The following is a 25,683-nucleotide window of genomic DNA, read 5'->3' on the forward strand; positions in this document are numbered from 1 at the left end:
CATTCTAAATTAAACATGGAAGGAGGAGTAATAAAATCAACTAAACAAACAAACAAAAACACCCAGCAGCCTCTCTTCATTTTAAAATGAAATTAAGACCACTTTTGATGATGTCTGCTCTCTCTGTTTCCCCGGTTCACAGGGATCCAGCCTCAGCAGCACTGCCACTGCCATTCCTAGATCTGTACACAAGATCTTCCAGAAACACTAGAGTCACCTGATCAAGAAGTCTTCCCCTGCCTTCCGTATGTACTGTGCCCTGACATTTACCCCATGCCACAGAGACACAGTCACATTTTAACTCCATTTCTTCCTTTGGAGTTCTTACTAATATTTAAGAATATTTTATTTAAGTATTCCAATATTTTGATTGTCCTACAAGAAATTAAACTTAATGACAGAAAGAAACTTTTTCTTTTGAAGCAGATGTCAACACTCCATAAGTATGTGAGGAAGCACCCTATATATTAATTCAACTTATGAAAGACTCACGGCTCCCGCCTATGTATTATTTTGCCAGTTAGAATCTTTGAAAGCAAACAACTTTCCATTGTGTACCTTGCTTCAGGTCTGCCTTTACTGAGTACTCATACTGCCACTGAGGTATTAAAAAGGGGGGGGCGGGAGATATAAAACATATGTTCCATAAAATCACCTCAAGGCACACATTGTGTTTTACACTCTTTTCTGCAGCTACTATATACAGGTTTATTTGACACATGGTTCTAGAAGGTGAGAAGTCCAAGTTCAAAGGCCTCATACACTGAGGGTCTTTTTGCTGCAACAGATGATGACAGATGGTACGACATAGTAAGCAGTATGAAAGACAGAAGACTGCCCAAATTCTACCTTCTATAACTTACCAACATCCAGGATGATGGCCTTAATTCATTCATGAGGGCTGTACCTCTATCATGTAATCATATCACAATATCAATTAAATATCAACATGAGTTGTAGAGCACATACCAACCCACAGCACATTGGTGAATTCTGGAAAACTTTTCTATAAAATGCTATTTTAATTATTCAATCAGTTAGCAAGCATCTATTGATCATTATGCTTTCTATTTCTAGCTATATATGCTAATATTTCTAAGCAAAAATGAACGTTTTATTCTTTGAATGTACTGTAGCAGACATACTATGGTCTTTAGTTTGAAAAACACAAACTTAAATCCTAGTTATGATTATCACTAATTATGTTAATTTGGGTCAACTATTTCATTTGAGTATGCCTAACCAAATGTTACTTAAAAGCTATCTGGCAAATAAGTAGCCTTCACTGTTCCTTCTCTCTTTAAGTGCAACAATGGGAAGACAGAAGATGTCATAAGAGCAGAACAAATACATCTTTGTTTTAATAGTCCCTGTTGAACACTATGGGTTCATTTGTTAACACAGAAGCAACAGGTCACAGGCTAAGCTAACAAATTAATATAACCGTGACTACATTTGCAGAGAGTAAAAATCCTATACCTCAAACAAAGCAGGCAATCAGCTTTTAGCTGTTGCAATAATAAGATAATGAGCAATTTCAGATCAAAGAAATCTCAACACTATAATCTTTTACACATCCCCAGAATTTGTATTTTCAAGAAATCTGTGGAGCAAATGTAAGAATTGTGATCCTTCTTCTACCACTTCATGATTCTCCGTGACAAACTTAACATCTCTATTTGCCACAAGTAAAATTGAGTTGTTGACCATATTTCATGCATTTCTAATTTCTCATAAGATAAAGATAAAAAAGTCCTAATCGTGACCCGCCATGTCCCATCTCTTCTGAAAACACTTTCTTCAGTTTCTATACTTCAGCCATACTGACTTCAATTTTTTTCATTCAAGGTACTGTATTTGCTATCCATACCTGCATAGCTAAGTTTACTGACATAGTTTATTTCTTCAGATAACTTTAAGCTAATGTCTAGTGTCTTTCCATTTCAGTCTGATGAAATCTAATAAGCATTTTCTTTTTTAAAAAGACATATTTTACTTGAAAATCAAAATTACAGAGAGAGGGAGAGACAGAAAAAAAGAAATCTTCCATCTGCTGGTTCATGTCCTCAAAGGTTGCTATGACCAGAGCTGGGCCAGTCCAAACCTAGGAGTCAGTATTTTCTTCTGATTCTCCCACATGGGAAGAGGAGGAGCCCAAGCTTGGGCCTTCCTCCACTGCTTTCCCAGACCATTAGCAGGGAGCTAAACAGGAAGTAGAGCAGTTGGACATGAACCAGTACCCATATTGGATACTGGCACCACAGGTGAAGGAGTAGCATGCTATACCACAATGCCAGTCCCAATTAGCATTTCTTACAAGGCAAATCTAAAGCAACAAAATTCCTTTCCAAAATATGTTCATAGGACTAAAGGAAGCCATGGGCAATGAAATGCAGGAGTATATGGGGCCCAGTATGATAATCTTGTGGCTAAAGTCCTTGCCTTGCATGCACCAAAGTCCCATAGGGTGTCAGTTCTAATCCCAGCTGCTCCACTTCCTGCCAGCTCCCTGCTTGTGGCCTGGGAAGGATATCGAGGACAACCCAAAGCTTTGGGACCCTGCATTCATATGGAAGACCCAGAAGAAGCTCCTGGCTCCTGGCTTTGTACTGGCTCAGTTCCAGTCATTGCAGCCACTTGGGGGGTGAATCAGTGGATGGGGGAATCTTTCTCTCCGTTATCTCCTTCTCTTTGTAAATATCTTTTATTTTTTAATTTTATTTTTTTCATTGGAAAGGCAAATATACAGAGAGGAGAGACAGAGAGGAAGATCTTCCGTCTAATGATTCACTCCCCAAGTGAGCACAACGGCTGATGCTATGCCGATCCGAAGCCAGGAGCCTCTTCTGGGTCTCCCACGTGGGTACAGGGTCCCAAAGCTTTGGGCCGCCCTCGACTGCTTTCCCGGGCCACAGGCAGGGAGCTGGAAGGGAAGCAGGGCTGCCGGGATAGAACCGGCGCCTATATGGGATCCCGGGCGTGCAAGGCGAGGACCTTAACCACTGCGCCACTGCGCCGGGCCCTGTAAATATCTTTTTAAGAAAAATAAATAAATCTTACAAAAAAAGGATTACATGAACAACAAAAAATATATCAATAAAGGGAGAGAATGTTTTTGAAGGAACCAAATGGAAATTCTAGAGCTACATAAGACTAACATCCATAATATACATAAGACTTACTAACATTCATTAGCAAGATTATCAATATATGTGAGCAGGCATAAGAAAAACTAGCACGCTTGAAGATGGAATCTAAGGAGAAGAAAGAAAATGGAATAAAGAAAAATGAAAAGAACTCACAGAACATATGGGACATCATTGCATATAATAATATATGTCAAAATGAGGCAAGAAAAAGAATCAGAAATATCATCTAAGGAAATCATGACTGAAAATCCCCCAGACATGAAAAATGACACAAATATACATATCCAACAGTCAACAAGCTACAAGCAGGGTAAACTCAATGGGATTCATACCAAGACACATCTTAAACATCTGTTTTTGAAAGTCAAACAGAGCATCCTGAAAAGGCAAGAGAAAAGCAACCTATGCAAAATGAGTCTTTAAGAAGAGTAACAGCCAACTTTCCTTCAGAAAAAAATGGGAGCCACAGGGCAGTGGGAAGACATATTTATAAAGTCCTTGAAAAATAATCATAATAAGCTATCAATCAACAAGTCTGTATGTAGCCAAATTGTACTTCAAAAATTACAGAGAAAGAAACTCCAGAAATAAAAATGTTAATGATAAATAAAAATTAAGAGGAGATTAACATGTTCACATGTTAATGAAATAAATGAAATCCATTTTAAAATCAACTAGTAGCACAGCAGTAAAGGCACAAACTCCACGTGAAATGCTTGAACACTTAACATCATGGATTGTCAAGATCTAGGGATAATTGCTAAATTTCTCCATAGTTCAGTTTTCCCACTTGTAAAAAGGGGGTAATAATGAGTCTCACTCATGAAATTATTAGGAAGTGAAATAAGTTAAAACCATAAATTCATGAAAGGGTGTCTGGTACATAATTAATCTGTCAAATGCTGACTAGTAACTTATTATGATTATAACCATTACCATTTTTATAGTTTATAACACTGCAGTCTATTCCTTGAATTTCCCAGATCACTATGAAACAAACACTGAATGAGGAAGCATGAGACTGTAACAAGTTTTTTTGTTTGCCAGAGAAGTATGGATTAGCAAAATTCGAAGCACTTCTTTTAGTATGATATTATCAGGTTCTATTACCTCCTTCATCAAACCCTTTATAAAAAATGGTGAGTGAAACAGATGACTGGCAAATACGCTGTTCTTTCTGAAACTCAGTCTCTGGTATAGATATTTATCCTTTCGTGGAAAAGATTTGTGATTTAATGCAAACAAATAATCCAAAATTATCATGTTATAAAAAACAATGTTTTAGCAGTTCTTAATATTCAATATCTAATCAATACAGATATTTCTTTACATAGTATTTTTAGAGACACAGAGAGAGAGATTGAGAGAGAGAAAATTCTCATCTGTTGGTTCAGTTGGCCAAAACTGCCAGGTATGGGCTGTGTCAAAACTAGGATTCAGGAATTCCCGCCTGGCTTCCTAGAGGCAGGGGCCTAGCTACCTGGGCTATCTTCTGCGATCCTTCCAGGCAAATAAGCCATGTAACAAGCTGAACATTTAGGACTTCAACAATTGCTCAAGATGGTACGTCCATGCAATAGCTTAAGCCACTGTGTCCCAACACCAGCCTATCTTACAGAAAAACAGTTTTAAACTCTGACTTAAGGGCCCAGTGCAATAGCCTAGTGGCTGAGTCTTCGCCTTGCATATAGACATTGGTTCCTGCCCCAGCTGCTCCACTTTTCCTCCAGCTCCCTGCCTGTGGCCTGGGAAAGCAGTCAAAGACAGCACAAGACCTTGGGACCCTGCACTCACGTGGAAGACCTAGAAGAGAAAGAGACTCTTGGCTCCTGGCTTTGATTAGTTCAGCTCCAACCATCATGGACCTTTCTCTCTATAGCTCCTTCTCTCTACATATCTGACTTTCCAATAAAAAAATGAATCTTAAAAAAAATTTGACGTTAACTAAGATCCAAATAGTGAAACTGGCTGACAGAACTCAGAAGTCTCCCCTCACCTGTAACTACCCTGCCCCTAAACAATACCTACTAATTTCCCTAACACTTTAATAGAAGAAACTATATTCTTTGTGTTTTACATTTTCCCGCAGTCTGAACACTTCTGACTACATCTTCCTGGAATCATTTGATGTGTCCTCCTGTCCTCCTGTCCATTTAAGTTTTTTTTTCCTTTTCCTAAGTAGTCTCATGATAGAGGCATATATAGTTATATTAGCAAATTCATTACATGCTTCTTAATAATACAAAGATAATAATAGTGTCTCATAGATAATAATAGTGAAGCAGAAAGTGGGTTACTACATGCTAATTGTTGAGATCAGTACTCGGCACACAGCATTAAGCATTCCACAACCCTTCACTACAACCATTGCACACAGAGAATCAGTAGGATTAGAAAACAAATTGGATTTGACTTTTTGAAGCAGATGAAGCTATTGCTTAGATGGTTGAGTAAATGTAGATATCACTGTACAATATAGTGTGTAAAGAGAAAAAGGTTCCTGGGAAATCAGCAGGAAATGAGATTAAGTTTGGACAGGTCAAATCTAGTGCCTGCAGGTTAGTCAGGTAGCACTGTCATACAGAGAAATAGAAATAGAGGTGCTACAATCTCATAATGAGGTGTTGGAAAACTGCAAATAGAAATCAAATATTAAGAGGAAGGGTGGCTCAGTGGAAGGTCACAGGTGTCAGGACAGAGCTCAGGACCGTTGTAAGACATGGGCACCCACCCAATAAGGAGAGAAAGAAGCACTTCAAGTAAAAGAGTAGGGAAACACATGGAGGCATTGCCGTATTCATGCCCAAAGAAGTGTTCCAACTATAAAATAATGTGTACTGGAAACCAGAAGGAAATTAATTTACATAGATAGGACAGAGCTAAATTTAATGCAAGTGCAGATTAATTAAATCAGACTTTAAAAAGATATTGAAGAAGATAGCAAAAGAGCTGAAATCTGGACTAAGGTAACATTATATACAAGCCTAATCAAATTATTGGAAATATGGAAAATGCACTTGCTATATTATTCAAAAAAACCACACGTCAGTTTTACTTCCATGTAAGTTAAAGGGAATGCCTACTAGGCACTGCAGCTTTAGGCAATATCCTAACCTCCCATTTCTATTTCCTGTCCCTTCTCCTGTCTCTCCTTTTCCCTGCCCTAAATACGACAACTTAAGATTTTTGCAATGATGCATGTTTTGTTCCTTGGAATACTGTGGTTACATCTTCATGCTCAGTTCTAGCCTACTATGATATCTTTTGTTCTCTTGCCACCATCCTATAAAGGCATGTCTTGATTTACTTTTGCTTTGCTTTATCGAACTTCAAATATTGCATTTTCTTACAAATTGTGATAATCCTGAATCAAACAAGTCTATTAGTGTCCCTTTGTCAGCAGTGTGTGCTTACTATGACTGTCAGATTTCAGTAATTCTCCCAGTGTTACAGATTTTTATTATTATACTATTATGATGATGTGTGATCAGTGATCTTTGATAACCCTGCTATAATTGTTTTGGAGTCCTGGGAACGTCAGTCATATAAGATGGCAAACTTAAAAATATTATGCATGTTATGACTCTCTACTATCAGACTAGTTCTTGATCTCATCCCGGCTCTCTGTTCCCTGAGAAAGAATGATACTGAAATTAGCCAAGTTAATGCCTTCTAAATGTTCCAACGAAAGTTGGGCTGTACAGCTGTACAGCTCTTTAAATGAAAAGTTAGAAATGCCCAAGCTTAGTAATGAAGATATACCCAAAGTCAAGGAAGACAAAAAGCTAGCTTTTTATTTTATGCATATAATGGTCTTATGCACATAGAGTAAAGATATACCCTATATGTGCTGGAAAAATAAAAAATGTATGAGACTCATTTAGTGTAATATTTGAATAATTGTAGTGATATGGAATGGAACCTACAATATCTCTACAGTAAGCCTGTAGATCAATAAAAATAAATTATCTAATTCATGCAACAGCATAAGTATTCAGAATTTGAAATTACAAAATTGTAAGTCATGCAACACTGTAAGTATGCAAAATTCTACAGAACATTTAATTTTCAAAAGAGAACTCTGTTTAGGTCATATGAATTTCAAATTGTTAAAATACACCCACCATGCTTTGTACATATTTCATCATTTAATTTATTTAGTTTGACAGATTACAAACATACTATCAGGAAGAAATATTTCCTAATTCTGTTTATATCACATTTAGCACACTAATACAGGAAAGTTTATCACATATGTCTCAGTTGGGCTACTATTAGGCACAAGTATTACGACAGATTGTATAGGGACTGCAAGGATAGATAAGTTACAACCTATGCCTTGATATGATTATAAGGAGTTTACTCTAGAGCTTTACATTGCATCTGAAATTTTATGGAGAAAAAAAAGTCTTGTGGATGCCTTTAATAACTTACATTTTGAAAAAATTACTACATTCATGAAATATACAAAAATAGAACTATGGAAAACATTAAATTATTCCTCTTCCTTTCAGGTCTTATTCAAACATAAAATGAACACGCTTATGGGCCTGGTGCAATGGCTCAATTGGCTAATCCTTCTCTTACAAGTGCCGGGATCCCATAGGGGAACCAGTTGGTGTCCTAATCACTCCACTTCCCATCAAGATCTCTGCTTATGGCCTGGGAAAGCAGAGGAAGATGGCCTAACATCTTGGGACCCTGCATCTTCATAGCAGACCTGGAGGAGGTTCCTAGTTCCTGCCTTCACAGATGCAGCCACTGTGGCCATTTGGGGAGTGAACCAGCAAACAGATGATCTAATTATCTCTTTCTTTCTGTATCTCCTTTTTCTAAATCTCCCTTTCCAATAAAAAATAAATCTTTTTAAGAAACCACAAATTTATGAATATATATAAAAAGTTATAAAAAGATTTCAAAATATCATATGATGCTTTTGTTAAACTAATCTTTATACCCAATAAGAATACAGAACTTACTGGTACTTTCCCACTATTCTTGAGCTGTATTTGCATTTGACACACTTAAGAGTTACAGATGTATCACTTTTACTTTTGTTCTTTTCTCATTAGACTGACATAATTAAACATAATCACAGCCCTGCATATATTTTGTAATAATTAGTTGGAAGGCAAGTATTCCAAATTATGTAAGAATATGTATATTTACATTAAATACACTTGTGTTAATATTTAAAAACTTGTAAAGTCTCATGGAAAACTCCTTTTTCACTGTATAGTATATGTGGACATTCATGAAGAAAGCAAACAAGACAGAACTGTCCATGTCATGCCTTCCAAAGCTGCAAAGAGTACAGTTTGGAGAGATAACGCCCCAGTATAGTGAACAGAATCAGGGAGGCTGAGCACCCCGGATCCACTACTAAGGAGAGAACATTTGGAGCTTTCACAGCTTCATAGGCACTGCCACCTCTTCCACAACTTCCAGCAGAGAAAAGTCAAACTCCAGCCACAGGAGAGATTGGTCAGGGAGTCAGAGAAATTAGGATCTTGCCTTGGAGATCAGAAGTAAGTCTTCCATGCTGACACTCAGCACTTAATAAAGCCTAAGGGTTCTGTCTCTGACCAGTGCTCACAGTCTGAGCATGGAGAACTGCTGGGTATCAAATTGATATCTGCGCCCTGGGAGGTTGGCTCCATTTTGGTATGCTGTTCAATTACTGTAGCTTTGTAATGTATCTTAAAGTCTGGTAGTGTAAAGCCTCCTATTTTGTTATTTTGCTCAAAATGACATAACTAGTGCGATTCCATGAAAATTTTAGTAGTGACTTTCCTAGTTCTGTGAAAAAATATGTCACTGGGATTTTGATAAAGGATTGCATTGAATCCATAAATTGTTTTGACCATATTAATTATTCCAACTCATGACCATGAGATATCTCCATTTCTTCATATCCTCTTCAATCTTTCATTATTGATTTTTAGTTTTCATTCTAAAGATCATTTACTAGAGACCCTTATGCTCAGTGAAACAAGTCAATCCCCAAAGGACAAATATCAAATGAAAAGCCATAAACAAAATCAACAATAGAGAAAACTAGGCAATTTAGAATAACATGAAGTTAAATAAAATGCTACTGAATGACCAATGTGTCACTGAAGAAAAGAAAAAGAAAATCAAAGACCTTCCTCCTAAAACAAATGATGCTATTGTGTGTCCTATGAGTAATGGAAGAAATTAACAAGAAAAACACAAACTTTGTTTGAATGAATGAAAAGAAAAACAAAAATATCAAATCCCTGAGATGTAGCAAAAACAGTACTGAAAGGGCTACTAATGCCGTATTTTGCTTGAAGGTTTTCCTTATATCAGAGAGAACATCTGATAGAAAAAGCATATTTGCATCTAATGTACACCTTCACTAATATTTCTGTAAATTTACTTATTAGAGCAGGAATGTTCATCGATGTACAAAGTGAGAGGACAAGAATAATCTAGGGGCCAAATAAAATTTCAAACCACTTTGCTTTGGCAAATAGCTACCTAGTCCTCACACTAGACTCTGTGCTGATAATAAGAAAACATCGTATAATCAGCATTTCTTTTATATCCTTTCATGCTTCTAAAATTACCTACCTAGATTGGTAAAAAGCTTCCTTTTTTAAAAAGTAGGTTTATTAAATAGTAGCTCACTTAAACTTTTCAGATAAAGAAAAAATTGTGTTAAATAAAGTGATTACAGTAACTTTCATGTGTTCAAAAAGAAGTTTAACGTGGACCCAGGAACCTGGTGTCATTTATTTCTACAGTCACAAAAATAGAGAATTGCATGCATGCATTTTAGCTCCATTGATAATTTAATGCTAAAATAGTGTAACTTTTAAGGGAGCTATAACAAGCAAACAGTTCTTTTTTATCGAAACATGCATATGGGAACAGCAACTGAAAATGAATCTGTAAGGGGCCCAGTTAATGCCTCAGTCAGTAAATCTTCATTTTGCATGTACTGGAATCCCATATGGGCACTGGTTTGTGTCCAGCAGCTCCACTTCCCACCCAGTTCCCTGTTTGTAGCCAAGGACAGCAGTAGAAGTTAGCTCAAAGCGTTGGGACCCTTCACCCAAGTGGAAACCTGGAAGAAGCTCCTGGTTCCTGGCTTCAGATTAGCTCAGCTCCTGCTGTTGTGGCCACTTGTGGAGTAAACCAGCAAACAGAAGATCTTTCTCTCTGTAAATTACCTTTCCAATAAAAAATAAATCTTTACCAAAAAAAAAAAAAATAAGAAGTAATTTAAATAGCTGTTATATACTAACTTTGAAAATGAAGTTAAAAATATTCAGACTTGGGCCCGGCGCGGTGGCGCAAGTGGTTAAAGGTCCTCGCCTTGCACGCCCGGGATCCCATATGGGCGCCGGTTCTAATCCCGGCAGCCCCGCTTCCCTTCCAGCTCCCTGCTTGTGGCCTGGGAAAGCAGTCGAGGACAGCCCAAAGCTTTGGGACCCTGCACCCGCGTGGGAGACCTGGAAGAGGCTCCTGGCTTCGGATCGGCATAGTATCGCCCGTTGCGCTCACTTGGGGAGTGAATCATCGGATGGAAGATATTCCTCTCTGTCTCTCCTCTCTGTATATCCGCCTTTCCAATGAAAAAATAATAAAAATAAATCTTTAAAAAAAAAAAATTAAAAAAAAAAATATTCAGACTCCAGAAAAAAATGTTTAAGATATAGTTTTACTATATCAATATTTTTTAAATTTAAAAATTTTATTTTATTAAGTAGCATAAAATATAGAAATTGTCATATAGTGTTTTACTTCTGACCTGATCTTTATTGTCATATTTTATCAAAGATATGTTAAAATAGACTATAATGCTACATCTGGTATTAGATAAATAGAAAAATAAAAGTCAGACAAAATACTGCAGCCTTGTTTTAGAAATAGTTATTTTTGTGTTTTTCAAAAGATGACTTGACTACCACTCTGGGAAGGACAGCCTTCCCATGTCTCAGTTTAGCCATCTGTAAAACGTAATAACATGCCTCCTATCTGGTTATCTTAAAACATTTATTTAAAAGGTAGATTAATAGATTGAGAGAGAGAAACAGAGAGAAGCCTTTCATCTGCTAGTTTACTTCCCAAAGGGTCACAGTGCAAAAGCCATTAACTTCATGATGGCATTTCCCTATGAGTGGCAGGGGTCCAAGTGCTTGGGTCATCATCTGCTACTCCAATCAAGTGCAGGCCGGCACTGCAGGTGATGGTTCGACCTGATGCCCCACAGCCAGCCCATGACTAGCATCTTAAAATCCAATCAGTAACTAAATATTAGCTTTGCCCCTCCATGTTTAATATTAAAACATGTCATAGGAATATCAAAAATAATATTAAAATTATTAATGCTAAGCTGACTGTCACCGGGGACTTCGCATAGTTTTCAATTCATAAATTCCTAAAACAGCTGAAGTTCATTTACTTCCTCAAACTTCACATTTTCAACAGGACTGGCCTAAAATATCTGTATCTTCCTGTCCACACGTTCTTTCAGACCTGCATAACTCTTTCCCTGTCCCAGATTTCTAACTTACACTTCAAAAGCCCAGCCTCGCCATCTACCTCCTCTTTAAAAGTTTTCGTGTGCCCCCTCCTACAAGAATGGAATCATTCTTTTCTATTCCTACAATATAAACAGAGCTTCAATAAAACAAATGAAAAACAATCAAGGCATTTTAACAATATCATAAACTTTCTTTGTCAAACTGTCAATGTACCAGGATCAGTTTGGACCTTTTAAGAGAGAGTCCAAAAGTTGACAGTTTTCATGTAATAGATGTTTATCTGTTTAAGATAAAAAAAAATTCAGACAGAGACAGTCCTGTGTGGGAAGGATGACATCATGAAGTTATTAGGGACTTCCTATCTTTCCACTTTCTGTCCATTCTCTATGTGGTTTCCACTCATGGTCCAATGACCTCATCCAGAATTAAACCAGCAAGGAGGAAGTATGTGGAGGTGGAGGGGAATAGAGGGTATCCCTTCCTCTAAGGACACTTCCTGAAAGTTGCACAAACTACTTTTGCTCTTGCATATCTAGCCAAAGTTTAGTCAGACAGCTACATCTAGCTGTAGAGAAGTCTGTGGCAATGATGTTTTTATTCTAGGTACTGATACTCCAGGAAAAATTAGAAGAGGAAGAAAATCTATATCGGAAACAACATCATCTATTGCCATAGCTGGTAATAGATATCACGTCTGTGATAGGTATGTAACTGACATTTTAAACTTTTTACCTACCACTAGCATTTCCAAGTGTATACAACGCAAAAAATGTATGCTAATTCCACCAAAACCTTAGTTATTGAAGTGCTTCTATTGCTAGAAATTTATTTCTATAAAATTTCAGCAATATGAGGTATCAAATTAATGAAAAAAGTATTTTAAAACTCTTTGGAATTTATGCAAGAGAGAGAGAATGAAACAGACTTTCACTTGCTGGTTAGCTTCCCACATGCCCAGTACAGCTGAAGCTGCAGCCAGAGATGGGAACTTAATCCACACCTCCCATATGGGTGTCAGGAATACAACCGCCTGAAGCATCATTTGCTGCGCCTCTCCCCCGGCCCCCCCTCCAGGGTTTGCACTGGCCGGAAACTGAGCCAGGTGTTGGACACAGGACTCAACGCACTCCAGTAGAGGATGCAGGGATCTTAACTGATATCTCAATCTCTAGGCTAAATGCTTGGAATCTTCGTAAAAACAGAAAAGGTCACTTTAATTATTCAAAGGTTGTTTCATAATCAGATGATGTAATAAAATATTAAATAAGGATGCTTCAAAATATAGTCACTATCAGTTTGTGTTACACATAAACAAACTTCACATGAGTGAAATTGCATAAATACTTAGAGAAGACAGAGGACCTTGGAGACTCTTGAGAAGAAAACTCATTTCATTAAATTTTCTATGAATACGTTTTAGATCTCTTTAGTCAAGAAATTGCTCTTCACAAAAGGAAATAATAAAAAGTAGAACAAGATAAAGCAAAAACAGTTTCTCATCCCGTACGTTTACGGAAGTACATTACAGACGATGGGAACTGCTGAGCATCAGGAGACTCAATATGTGTAATCATCAACTGTGCTAAACGTTTCACAAGCATTATCATGCCTGAGATATAAATATCATCTCTAGTTCAGAGGAGAAAATGCCAAATCTTAAAAGTAACCTCCTCAAGATCCCAATACTTATACTCAGAAGTAGCAGAACATAAACTTAGACTTTCCTTTTCCCAAGTCCATGTTCTTGACTACTATGCACATAACCTCCTTTCCCTATATTTGCTCAACCATTTTATTAGAAGAATGTAGCACACAATTACAGTATTGTGATATATACTTTTTGGTTTCCATCTACTCTTCCCAGCTCATTCATTACTCCCACAGTATTTCTCAAGTACCAAGAAATGATTGGCAGTTTCAGGTTTCAGAAAGCAGTGTCTGTCTCTCCTGCTCTGCGTTCACTTTGTCACCCTCCCCTCCCAAACTCCCCGCTCAACATTCCCGCACCTGCCTGGGGCAGACAGATCGCTGATATTGGATTTCTCATCTCCAAGGCAAATCGAAATCTCTGCCTACATTGAAGCTACTTTATGACCCCACCCTGTCTAATCTACAAGTCAGAGGGCTCCTGCTTGGTTTTTTGGGGGGCAAGGAAGACTGAACAGAAAGATGAAGAATAGAGAAGGCTGGTCTTGCTGAGGCTCGGTCTATTAACATTAGATCAAATTCTTTCGTCCAATGACATTCCGACACAGCTGTCCATGCCTATGCAATGCAGTCTCCACAACCCCAAAGGGCAATATACAGAGAATTTCTGGATAGCTGAAGTCAGGTTCGCCAGGGGCAGTGCTCTTAGAAAGGGCATGGAAGCTTTGCATCTCTTCGACACTGCCCAGTAAATAGCTTTGTGTGTATCCTTTTTAATATCCTTGATAACAAATCAGTAAAGGTTAAGTGTTTCCCTGAATTCTGTGAGTAACTTGAGCAAATTAATGGAACCTGAAGAGAAGGGCATGGTACCCCAACTCCTTGCTAGTCGGTAAAGCTATGTGACTGGTATCAGAAAGAGGTAACAGCCTTGAAGACCAAATTCTCACTTGTGGCTCTAACACTCCAACTCCAGGAAGATAGCATCTCCAGGAAGATAGCCCCAAAATTGAATTGTATTAAAGGGCAACAGGCTAGTGCCCTCTGCAGAATTACTTGCTGGCTGGTGGGGAAAAACCCCCACACCTTTTCAGGTCATAAAAGATTTCTGTGGGCCCAGCACTGTGGCCTAGTGGCTAAAGTCCTCGCCTTGAACGCGCCAGGATCCCATAAGAGCGCAGGTTCTAACCCAGGCAGCTCAACTTCCCATTCAGCTCCCGGCTTGTGGCCTGGGAAAGCAGTCAAGGACGGCCCAAAGCTTTGGGAACCTGCACCTGTGTGAGAGAACCAGAAGAGGATCTGGGCTCCTGGCTACGGATCAGCGCAGCACCGGCCATTGTGGTCACTTGGAGAATGAATCATTGGATGGGAGATCTTCCTCTCTGTCTCTCGTCATCCCTGTATATTTCACTTTCTAATAAAAATAAATAATTTTTTCAAAAAAAAAAAAAAGATTTCTGTGTAAGCACTGGTGCTGCGGTGTAATGGGTAAAGCTGTGGCATAAGGGGTGATGCCGCCCCTGCAGTGCTGGCATCTGATACAGGCACCAGTTTGAGTATCGGCTGCTCCACTTATGAGCCAGCTCTCTGCTAATCGCCTGGGAAAGAAGCACAGATGGTCAAAGTACATGAGCCACTACACCCACTGGGAGACTGAGAAGAAGCTCCAGGCTCCTGACCATGGATTGGCCCCGGCTCAGCCTTTGCTAACTATCTGGGCAGTAAATAAGCAGAGTAAAGATTTCTATCTCTTTCTCTAATTCTTTCAAATAAAGAAATAAATCTTTAAAAAAAATAAAGACTTCTATGGTGATTATTGTGGTGCTGGAGCAGAAGAAAAAGAATTTGTTTTTCAAATGAAACAACCTAAATTGTTCTAAAGTTCATCCTTTAGCAATGGATTTTAAGTGAAATTAAAATGTCTTTCAATATGCGGACATTCTAGTGAGTTTTGCCCACTTTCTCCAAATAAAAGGACATTATATTAATAAATCTCCCTGGCTTTTTTGCCAAACTTGTCTAAGTCAATATCAGGAAGCAGCAGTTCATTTACTAAAAACAGTAGCAAAAGGGCTGCAATGCATAAGTTTTCCAAATAAATATGATTCCAAATAAATGAAGATACCTTAAAAATGTATGGGAAATGGAATGAGTTAAAAGATAAATTTAGTTTGGCAGGAAAATTTTCAAACGCATGCATGTTTTTTTATGATATTAATTTTCCATGAGCTTTTTAAAGAATCCCATTAAATATGTAATTTTGCAGGTGAAAATAATGAAGCACAAATGACTTGCAATATATAACCAGTGCACAACTTCAATGCTTAAATGTTGTCTAGTTCTAAAACATATACTCTTTCCTATCTACCATGCTTTCTTTGATGAGATAAAAAATCTCCCCTCTAATAGACTGCCCATATATAATCATCTCTCTTAGACTTTCTCTCATAATCCTAATTCAAAGTCCTTCTCTCACCCTAATAGTGGAACAATGTTTAATTTTTATTACTCCTATGTTACTTATGCCATATGCGCTTTTGCATTTTGGATGCTTATTTAATACACATTACCCAGAGATTTGTGTGTTAATAGCCTTATTTCAGCATAAACAATAAAGATAAGGTTATCACTTCATACTTTCTTGAGGTATAGATGACTGTGCTATCATCAGCTTTTGCTGACTACTGTACTAAGATATGTATTAAAAGAAAGAACCAAAATACAAAAGAGCATATCACAGTAACATGAGAACAAAAAAATCAAGCATACCCACCACTAGGGAGAAGCCCTTTCAAGAGGATGATGAAGGAAAGTGTGAGCAAGATATTGGCGTGCGGGGCATCAGAGCAGAGGCTAGCTAGGTAAAGGGAATGCATGGACACAGACACAGGGTCCACATGCACATTCAAGCTGGAATATGTAGCCCACCCTGGGCAGATGTAAGGCTCTCGTTCCTAGTTAACAAGCTGTAGAGCTGGAAAACATGCTGGAGCTGCAGGAGGGATCCTGACTAGCAAGTTCAGAAGTCTTGAATTTGATCCCCTAAAAAATGGAAGTCACAAAATGTCTTCAAATAGAAAGTAAAAGGAATAGCAAGAGCAACACTTTCACAAGAGTAAATGGAGTAAACGGCGGCGTGGCATAGCAGCTAAAGTCCTCCCCTTGAATGCGCCGGGATCACATATGGGCTCCGGTTCTAATCCCAGCAGCTCCACTTCCCATCCAGCTCCCTGCTTGTGGCCTGGGAAAGCAGTCGAGGACAGCCTTGGGACCCTGCACCCCTATGGGAGACCTGGAAGAAGTTCCTGGATCCTGGCTTTGGATTGGTATAGCATCGGCCGTTGCGCTCACTTGGGGAGTGAATCATCGGAGGGAAGATCTTTCTCACTGTCTCTTCTCCTCTCTGTATATCAGACTTTCCAATAATAAAAAAAAAAAGAGTAAATGGAGGATCATATGGAATCGATGCAGGCCAGGAAGAAGCAAGATCAGTAAAGACACTGATATTTCTGTGGACTGACATACAAGGGAAAAAAAAAAAAAAAAACAGAACGAGAGAGAAAGAAATCCTCTTAACTTCAGAAACCTGACAAGGAAACCAAACTATATGAAACATACATCATGCAATCTGCAGATAGCTGCTTCAGCTCCTGCTCTGAAGCAGTCTGCTCTCCCTCCCCCTGCCCACAGCGGCTCACTGTGCTGGCTCTCCCACACGGCCACGTCACAGCAGTGGACACTCAACTTTGCTGCTTCCCTCGTCACTCAGCCCTTCCTGGGCTCACTTCCATCAGCCCTTCCTGGGCTCAACTCCATCAGCCCATCCTAGGCTCACCTCCTTTTCATGACTCTTTCATGGCTCACACTTGAGCTGCCACATGCTAGTCCCCTCCATCACAGTCACTGTTGAAATCTACCCTCTATCCTTATCTGAAGATGGTAGGAGAAGGACATTAAGGCAAAATAAAGGTTTTGCTTACAAACCTCTCAAATGAATACTTCTTAGGCTTTAGCTTATTTGATAATTGATAATATTGAAATTCTTGGATTTAGACCAGCTGCAAATCAATACTCTCTTAGTGGCTGACACAGTGGCAGAGTGGATAAAGTTGCAGCCCCTGTTACCAGCATCCTATATGGGCAACAGTTTGTGTCCCATCTAATCCACTTCTGATCTAGCTTCCTACTACTGTCTCTGGGAAGGAAGCAAAAGATGACCCATGTCCGTGGGCTACTAAACCCATTTTTGAGACCCAGAAGAAGCTTCTAGCTTCAGACTAGGCCAGCTCTAAACCAAACTCTAATATTATCCTAAAAATGAACTATTTAAGACAGCACCGTGAATGTAATGGGGAAAAAAATGACAAAAATATTTACATGCATTGCTATTTTTAACTTCCTTATTTGTAAGGCAGAAGACGTTATACAAGATAATTACAAGAAATACGTTAATAGTTTGTTGTAAAATATCTAGTTATGAAAATAAAGTTCTAATTAAGAAAAAGCAAACAAGCAATGAGCTACAAATCAGAGAAAGCTAAAATGCCCTCTTCTTAGGAAAATGAATGAACATGCCGCAGATATCACAGACTAATGGATGATAAAGCTGTTAAAAATAAAATTCTCAATAGTCTTTCAAAAGTGTTAAACCTAACAAATGAACCACTTTTCAAAACGCCAATTTCAACCGTATATAGATTTACACTTCTGATGATTACTTCTTTTATATTTAATGAGCAATTAGAACATATTATAGAGAAAATAACGTACTCAATATTTCTGTTACTTTAAAAGCATTTTTTTTAAAAAAAAAGCTATAAAATCTCATGACTAATTCAGATTTTACAAGTTAAAATTTTATAATGTGGATGAAGGCCTTGGATAAAGTTTTATTTTAGCTGACATATTTCTTTAGACAAGCCAAAATTTATCATTGGAGCTGGCATGGTGTCATGGCCCATGAATTCTCTGCCTGTGGCCTGGATGCGCCATATGGGTGTGGGTTCTAGGCTGAGCTGCTCAACTCATGATCCAGCTCTTTGCTCCTGCACATGCAGAAGCAGCAGAGCAGGGCCCTCGGTCTCGGGTCTGGGCATGTGGGAGACTCAGAAGCAGTGCCAGGCTCCCAGCTTCGGACTGCCCCAGCACTGCCCACTGTGGCCATCTGGAGAGTGAACCAGTGATGGAAGATCTCGCTCCATCTCTTCCTCTTTCTGTGTAATTCTTATTTTCTGACTTTTAAGTAAAATAATAAAAATGTAAAAGTAAAAAAACTCATAGTAAACAAAACTAACTCTTAAAACTAAGAAGCAAAGTATCCATTACTAAGAACTACCCTTTTCTACAACATATTTCCACATTTACAGCTATTTATAAATTATTTGAATATCAATGAAAAATTTAATCCTTCATTTTCATTTTCTTTCCTTAATTATGCAATATATTTTCAAATAATTTTGTTACATATTTTTCCTATTGTGGAGTCATCCTAAACTTTTTTCCATTTTTTTAAGTAAAAAAAGATGGTGTTCAGAGTACTTTTTATGCTGAAATATACCAATATAAGTAGGCATATAATTTCATTTATGAATCAGAAGAAAGACTCATTTTAAGTATTACATATTCTTCAATTAAAAGTTTAAATAAATAATTAGCACAGGGAGAGTCATAAAAACTATAACATTCAACTAGTTAGTAAAAGGAATAAAAACAACTTTAAAATTGTAAGTATTTTCTAACTCATTTCTTATTCTAAGAGAACATAATAATTTTTAAAGTTTTGGTCTTACTGTGATCAAAGTAGTCAATCTTGTAACATTACTGTTGAAAAACCTGCAACAGAAAAACAGAATTAGCAATTTTCAAACACTTGAGTAATAATAGAAAGTGAAAACTTTGCTAAGAATTTTTATCATTCTTGATGTAAAAAAAAATCACATTCACTTTAAATGTCAGGAAACATAACTCCCATGACACACACAAACATAAAATACCTGGAGTTTACTTACAGTTCAGTATATATTATAGCTTGACAGGTTTATTTTCTTTCTTTTTTTAATTTAAAGCTTTATTTATTAGGGGGATGGAAAGGGTAGAAGGGGAAATCCCTGAGCGTAAGAAACTGCATCATGAAAAATAAAACAACAAAAAAAGCTTATTTATTGGAGCATGTATTGTTGTATGGCAACTTAAGAATCCACCTGCAATGCCAGCATCCCATATGAGCACCAGATCAAGGCCTAGCTTCTCCACTTCAGTTCCAGCTCGCTACTATTGCACCTGCTAAAGCAGTAGATAATGGTCCAAGTACTTGAACTCTGCCCCTACGTGGGGGACCCATAGAAAATTCCAGACTCCTAGCTTTGACACAACTCAGCCCTAGCCATTGCAATCATTTGGAGAGTGAATCCGTGGTTAGAAGGTCTGTTTATTTGTTGCTCGCTCTCTCTCTAACCGCCCCCCTTCCCCTCTCTCTGTAACTCCACCTTCCCTCTAAAAATTTAAGACTGATTTATTTATTGTAAGACAGATTTACACAGAGGGATAAACAGAGATAGAAGGGGGAACCAGGTTGAAGTCAGAAGCCAGGAGCTTCCTTCAGGTCTCCAATGTGGGTATCAGAATCCAAGCACTTAGGCAGATTTTCTGTTACATTCCCAGGCCATTGGCAGGGAGTAAACCAGCAGACAGATGTTTTTGTTCTTTCCCTCTCCCTGTTTCTCTCTTCCCTACCTTAAAGGAACACACAGTTACAATGTTGAGGTTCCTAATGAACTTACACGTACTATTTAATCAGACTATTTAATCTGATCCTCAAAGCAATTATTTCAAAGCAACAAAAAAATTATTTCTGATCACATATTCCAATAAACTAGAAGCAAGTTAAAACTCATTATTTGTCTAAGCATAAAGAACTGAGTTTTCTTGGGCCTTCTCATACATTTCATTTAATGCCACCAGCTGTTATTCCTCAATATCTTCAATTCAAAAGCACTTAATAATGCCGGAAACCTCATTATTTCAAGATAGTGTTCTTCCACATTACCATTCTAGTCTCCTTACTTTTATTCTTGATACAGTAGCAAATAAAGCAGAGCACTGTTGCACTCAGAAGTGTTCAATGGCTTCACCATCACTTAAATAAAACCTCCAAGATTTACAATATGATTGTTATGTCACTCTGTCAGCTGATCACCCGACTACATGTTCTACCACCCTCTTCTATGTCAATCCCAAAGCCCTTGATTATCCCTCAAGCATACCTAATCCATCCACTTCTGAACTTTGACATCTGCTGCTAACTCTATCTCAATCAACTCTTCCATTCCCTTTTTCGAGAAACATACACACAGAGAGAGAGAGAGAGAGAGAGAGAGATTCCACTATTTCACTCTCAAAATGCCCACAACAGCATTTTGAGAACTGAGAGGGAACCCAATGCAGCTCTCCTCTCCAGGACCCAATGACTTGAGTCATCATACCCGTCTCTTACAGTCTACATCAGCAAGAAGCTAAGGACAGGAACCAGAGGCAGGCATTGTACCCCAGTATTCTGATGTGGGATAAGTTTTAACCTGCCTGGATCTTAACTGCCAGGCCAAGAACTTGCACCTTGTCCTATCTTTATAGAATTGGCTTTCTCATCTCAATCAGGTTGCATATCTAATGCCACCTACTCAAAAAGATCTTCCTTTACCACCAACGCTATTGTTGGCTATAAACTCCATGAATGATGATGATGAATGCAGGAGCAACAGTTTAGTACCTGGAACTAACAACTAGCAAGGAGCTGGTTGCTGAATGAATGATGAACAAGTAGGTGGCAAGTTCTTCCTGCAACCAGTACTATGTCCAGAACTACAGATAACCCAAAGGGAAGTATAAATAAAAACATAATCACTACTATCTATTGAATGAAAATTAGTCACAGCAACATTCATGGTACTAAAAGGTACAAACTAAACCCAATTATGGCATTTGGGAGGTGGGCCTTAGCAGAGGTTCTTAGGGCAATGCAGCTTGCAAAGTGATTCTTCCAAGAAGATTGGTTGAAATAGCCCGAGTCTAGCTAAGATGCTCGCTGTGTCCTGGCTCACCACATGATCCCACTTTTACCCTCCCTTTTCATGTAATGTTCTTCACTGCTTCAGGACTTCATCTGCAAGAATGCCAAAAAAATGGGGTCCACTTGACCTAGGCCTTGAAACATCCAAAACTCTTCAGCCAAAATAAACCTACTTCTTTCCTTTAGCACATTTTTTTTTTTAAGTTACTGATAAGGCATACTGTAGTACGCCAGTAAACTCACTACCTGCAACACTGGCGTCCCATTTGGATGCCAGTTCATATCCTGGCTGCTCCACTTCCGATCCAGCTGCTTGGTAAAAAGCCTGAGAAAAGCAGTGGAGGATGGTCCATGTAATAGGGCCCCTGCCACAATGTGGGGGGCACAGCTGAAGCTCCTGCCTCCTGAACCATCATAGATCAATCGATCTCTCTCTTCCTTTCCCTCTGTAACTCAAAATAAGCCTTTTTTTTTTATAAAAGGAAGCTATGTAGATAACACATTAATATATTCTTTGTATTGAAAGAAATTTCTTCAGGAAAACTACTTGCTTAACAATATGCTCTCAATCAGTACAAAAAAGTCTTGTGATAGAGTCAACAAAGTTTAATGAAAGAAATGACTATATCTTATATAAAACTAATTTATGAAAGTATATTTTATAGTCAAATGAAAATAATATTCAAAGTGAATAAAAGCATAAACATTACATTTTACTTTTTAGAAAAAAATGCAAAATATGACTAAAGCTAAAAATACACTTAAATCCTTGAAGCTCAAAGCATAAAAATACAGGCCAGTGATTTTTGCACACGAACACTTACAACTACATAAGGGAAAAAATGTAAAATTGAAATGACACTAGAGAATAAAACCAGCAAAATCTTAAAGCTCCTCATAAAAATCCTAAATGGCTTTTACAAGCAAAGAGTAATTCTTTATCTTAAAACAAAGAAATGTATTCAAATTACATATATAAAAAGTAATGTTACATTTTATGAAAACATAATTCAACTAATAACTTACTTATATGCTTTTTCTCTGCAAGCCACCACTGTATTGAACATATTCACATGGAAAACCCCAATTATATTTATACTAAGAAAATACCGGGCCCAGCGCGGTGGCGCAGTGGTTAAGGTCCTTGCCTTGCACCCCCGGGATCCCATATGAGCGCCAGTTCTAATTCCGGTGGCCCTTCTTCCCATCCAGCTCCCCGCTTGTGGCCTGGGAAAGCAGTCGAGGACTGCCCAAAGCTTTGGGACCCTGCACCCATGTGTGAGACCCAGAGAGGCTCCTGGCTTCGGATCGGCATAGCATCGGACCGTTGAGCTCACTTGGGGAGTGAATCATCGGACAGAAGATCTTCCTCTCTGTCTCTCCTCTCTGTATATCCACCTTTCCAATAAAAAAAAAATAAAATAAATCTTAAAAAAAAAAAAGAAAAGAAAATACCTATCAGTGTTAGCCACCTAACAATGTGGGAAAAGAATCTTAAGTTACAATATCCTATCCTATGAGTACACTTCCAGCAGTTGGTGTATCCCACCTTTGTTTTCCCCTTCTTTTGACCCAAAATATAACAATGTCTCTCTTTATGCAATCAACATACTCAAGTCATGACAATACTACCAAAAGCTTGACTATTTATTATCCCCACCCAAGTCACTGAAAAGATTTCAAGCAATGAATGATCAGAACATCTAGCTACTTTTACTCACCCCGATGAATCTGAACTTGGAAATAAACGCTAACCCTAACATTAATGTAAACGAATAGTTACTATTTTTCTTGTGTATTTTTGTTAAAGTGCGGTTCATCAATAAAGACCATAATCTCCAAAATTTAAGGGTAAAAATTTTTTCATAAATCATATGCTGTTGGTAACCTGTCTCTGTGTTGGACTATTGGACTACTGCAATGGAAACCAGGGCAGCCAGTGAGCACAGAGGTTAATAAGCTGCTAAGATTCCTATGTGCCATGACAGTGCATACTTGAGTCCCAGCTACTTTGTTTCCTATTCAGCTTCCAGCTGATGTAGTCCAGGCTGTGGCAGGCGAGGACTTCCAGCCATGGGTCTCCCATGCGGGAGCTCCATGCGAAGTTCTCAGCTCCTGGCTCAGGCATGGTCAGTTGCTGTCTAACAGGTATTCAGTGAGTAAACAGAAGGTCACTTTTTGTCTCTCTTTTAAATACATTTTTTAAAGTAACAAAACTTTCTAAATGGAAAAAAAAAAAAGGAAAATCAAGAACTATTTGTTATTCTATTTTTAAAGTACCAAATACACATATGCTTTTTTTTTTCTAACTACACATATTCTGACACAAATTCTAAACTTTGTTCTGCCACCAAATGGGTATTTCAAATTCCGAGTATTTCTTTTTCTTCATTATTTAGGGCTATGATTCAGTGTAATACTTGGAGGGTGAGAAGATACTTGTAAATAACAGAAAACTACTCTGGGGAAACTACTGCCAATGTGATCTTTTCAGTGCTGCGCAGTGATGGAAACGCCGGGGTCTACGCTGCTCAGTACACAGCCTATAGCCAAAAGTGTTATAGCCAAAAAAGGTCAGAGTGGAGAAGGAACTGATGTCTAGGTGGTATTTCATCTGAAATATTTTAATCTATTTAAATAGCTACATAATGCTTGCCGCTATTGACTGGTACAATCATTCATTTCTGAGACCATACTAACACAAGGGGGCTAAGTAAGACGCTAGTTCCCTGAAGGTAAAAGTCACAAGTAGAGCCAGGTACGGTGGCCTAGCGGCTTAAGTCCTTACCTTGAACGTACCGGGATCCCATATGGGCGCAGGTTCTAACTCAGGCAGCTCCACTTTCCCATCCAGCTCCCTGCTTGTGGCCTGGGAAAACAGTCATGGATGGCCCAAAGTCTTGGGACCCTGCACCCGTGTGGGAGACCCGGAGGAATTTCCTGGCTACAGATCAGCACAGCACCAGCCGTTGCGGTCACTTGGAGAGTGAATCATCGGATGGAAGATATTACTCTCTGTCTCCCCTCCTCTCTGTATGTCTGATTTTGCAATAAAAATAAATAAATCTTTTTTAAAAAGTCATGAATATCTCAAGATCTGCAGGATCTAAGCTTGATTTCCCCCTGCTCTAAGGACCAGGCTCAGAGCTGGGTGCTAAGGCTGATATAAACTGATGGACAGTTAGTTACATACTTGCTGTAAAACATTAGCAAGCTAAATGACATACTAATACTAGGTCTCATGACAGACAACATTATACTGTATAAGGAGCTAAAACAGGCAGGGTCTAGAGTCAAGGAAATCACCACCTACTCCCCAGCACAAACATGAATTCCCCCCTTATTAGCACAGACCCCTTCATTAGAATGCACTGTCCCTTTCATTAAAGCATCCATACAACATGAAACACAGCTCAGACACAGAGCAAATCTGTTCCAAAACAAGGCCCACACTGGTCTGTGATTGTGTGTCTTCGCTTCCTCAATGAAATACTTGTTGCTCGCTATTCCCTATTTTATGATTCATTAATGATTTCTTTCTTGCAACAAAGTTAAGGGGCTGGGTAATGGGCAGCCCGTCCTGCCTGGCACCAATACCAGGACTGAAAAGTGGACTGGTGTTCATAAACATCTGAAAAACTATTTTGTATAGTTTTTATAACTGGGAAAAAGTCTCAAATCTAGCTATAAGATACATTCATTCCAGTAAAGCTGTTACAAGGTTAGAAGACAAGAAGTCCTTTATCTTTAAGCAATTTTCACATTTATATGTGTCTGTTGCGGTGGTAGTATTTTTCTTACCATAGAACAATTCACGAATAAGTTATTTTGAGGGCTCTGCATGATGGCTCAATTGGCTAACCCTTCACTTAATAATGCTGGGATCCCATATGGGAGATGATTCATGTCCTGGCCACTCCATATCCCATTTGGCTCCCTATTTACAGCCTGGAAAAGTAGAGAAGGATGGCCCAAAGCCTTGGGATCCTGCACTCACCTGGGAGACCTGAAAGAGGCTCCTGGCTTCTGGCAACTGCAGCCATTTAGGGAGTGAACTAGTGGATGGGAGATCTTTCTCCCTGTCTCTCCTCTCTGTAAATCTGCCTTTCCAACAAAAATAAAGTAAATCTTAAAGAAAAAGAGTTCTTTTGAGTGGAAATATTCTTGGGGTTTGGACACTTTAGTTTTAAACCTCTTCCGATTGTATGACTGTTGCCTCATATTGAATTTTTTTTTAAAGATTTATTTATTTTTATTGCAGTCAAATATACAGAGAGGAGGAGAGAGACAGAGAGGAAGATCTTCC

At 38.4% G+C, this 25,683-nt stretch overlaps 1 protein-coding gene across 5 annotated transcripts in view; it reads right to left on the reverse strand.

Annotated features, from left to right (window-relative positions):
- BAZ2B (bromodomain adjacent to zinc finger domain 2B) overlaps positions 1-25,683 on the reverse strand; it is a 239,784-nt gene that overhangs the window by 162,830 nt on the left and 51,271 nt on the right. For all 5 annotated transcript variants that reach the window (XM_040971612.1, XM_040971610.1, XM_040971611.1 and 2 more), the window contains exon 2: positions 19,102-19,144. The gene's annotated coding sequence lies outside the window, so the exon portion shown is untranslated. The remainder of the gene's footprint in view (positions 1-19,101; positions 19,145-25,683) is intronic.

Source organism: Ochotona curzoniae, unplaced genomic scaffold (genome assembly GCF_017591425.1).
Source record: "Ochotona curzoniae isolate NIBS_2020 unplaced genomic scaffold, NIBS_Ocur_1.0 contig_2210, whole genome shotgun sequence".
Lineage (NCBI taxonomy): Eukaryota > Metazoa > Chordata > Mammalia > Lagomorpha > Ochotonidae > Ochotona > Ochotona curzoniae.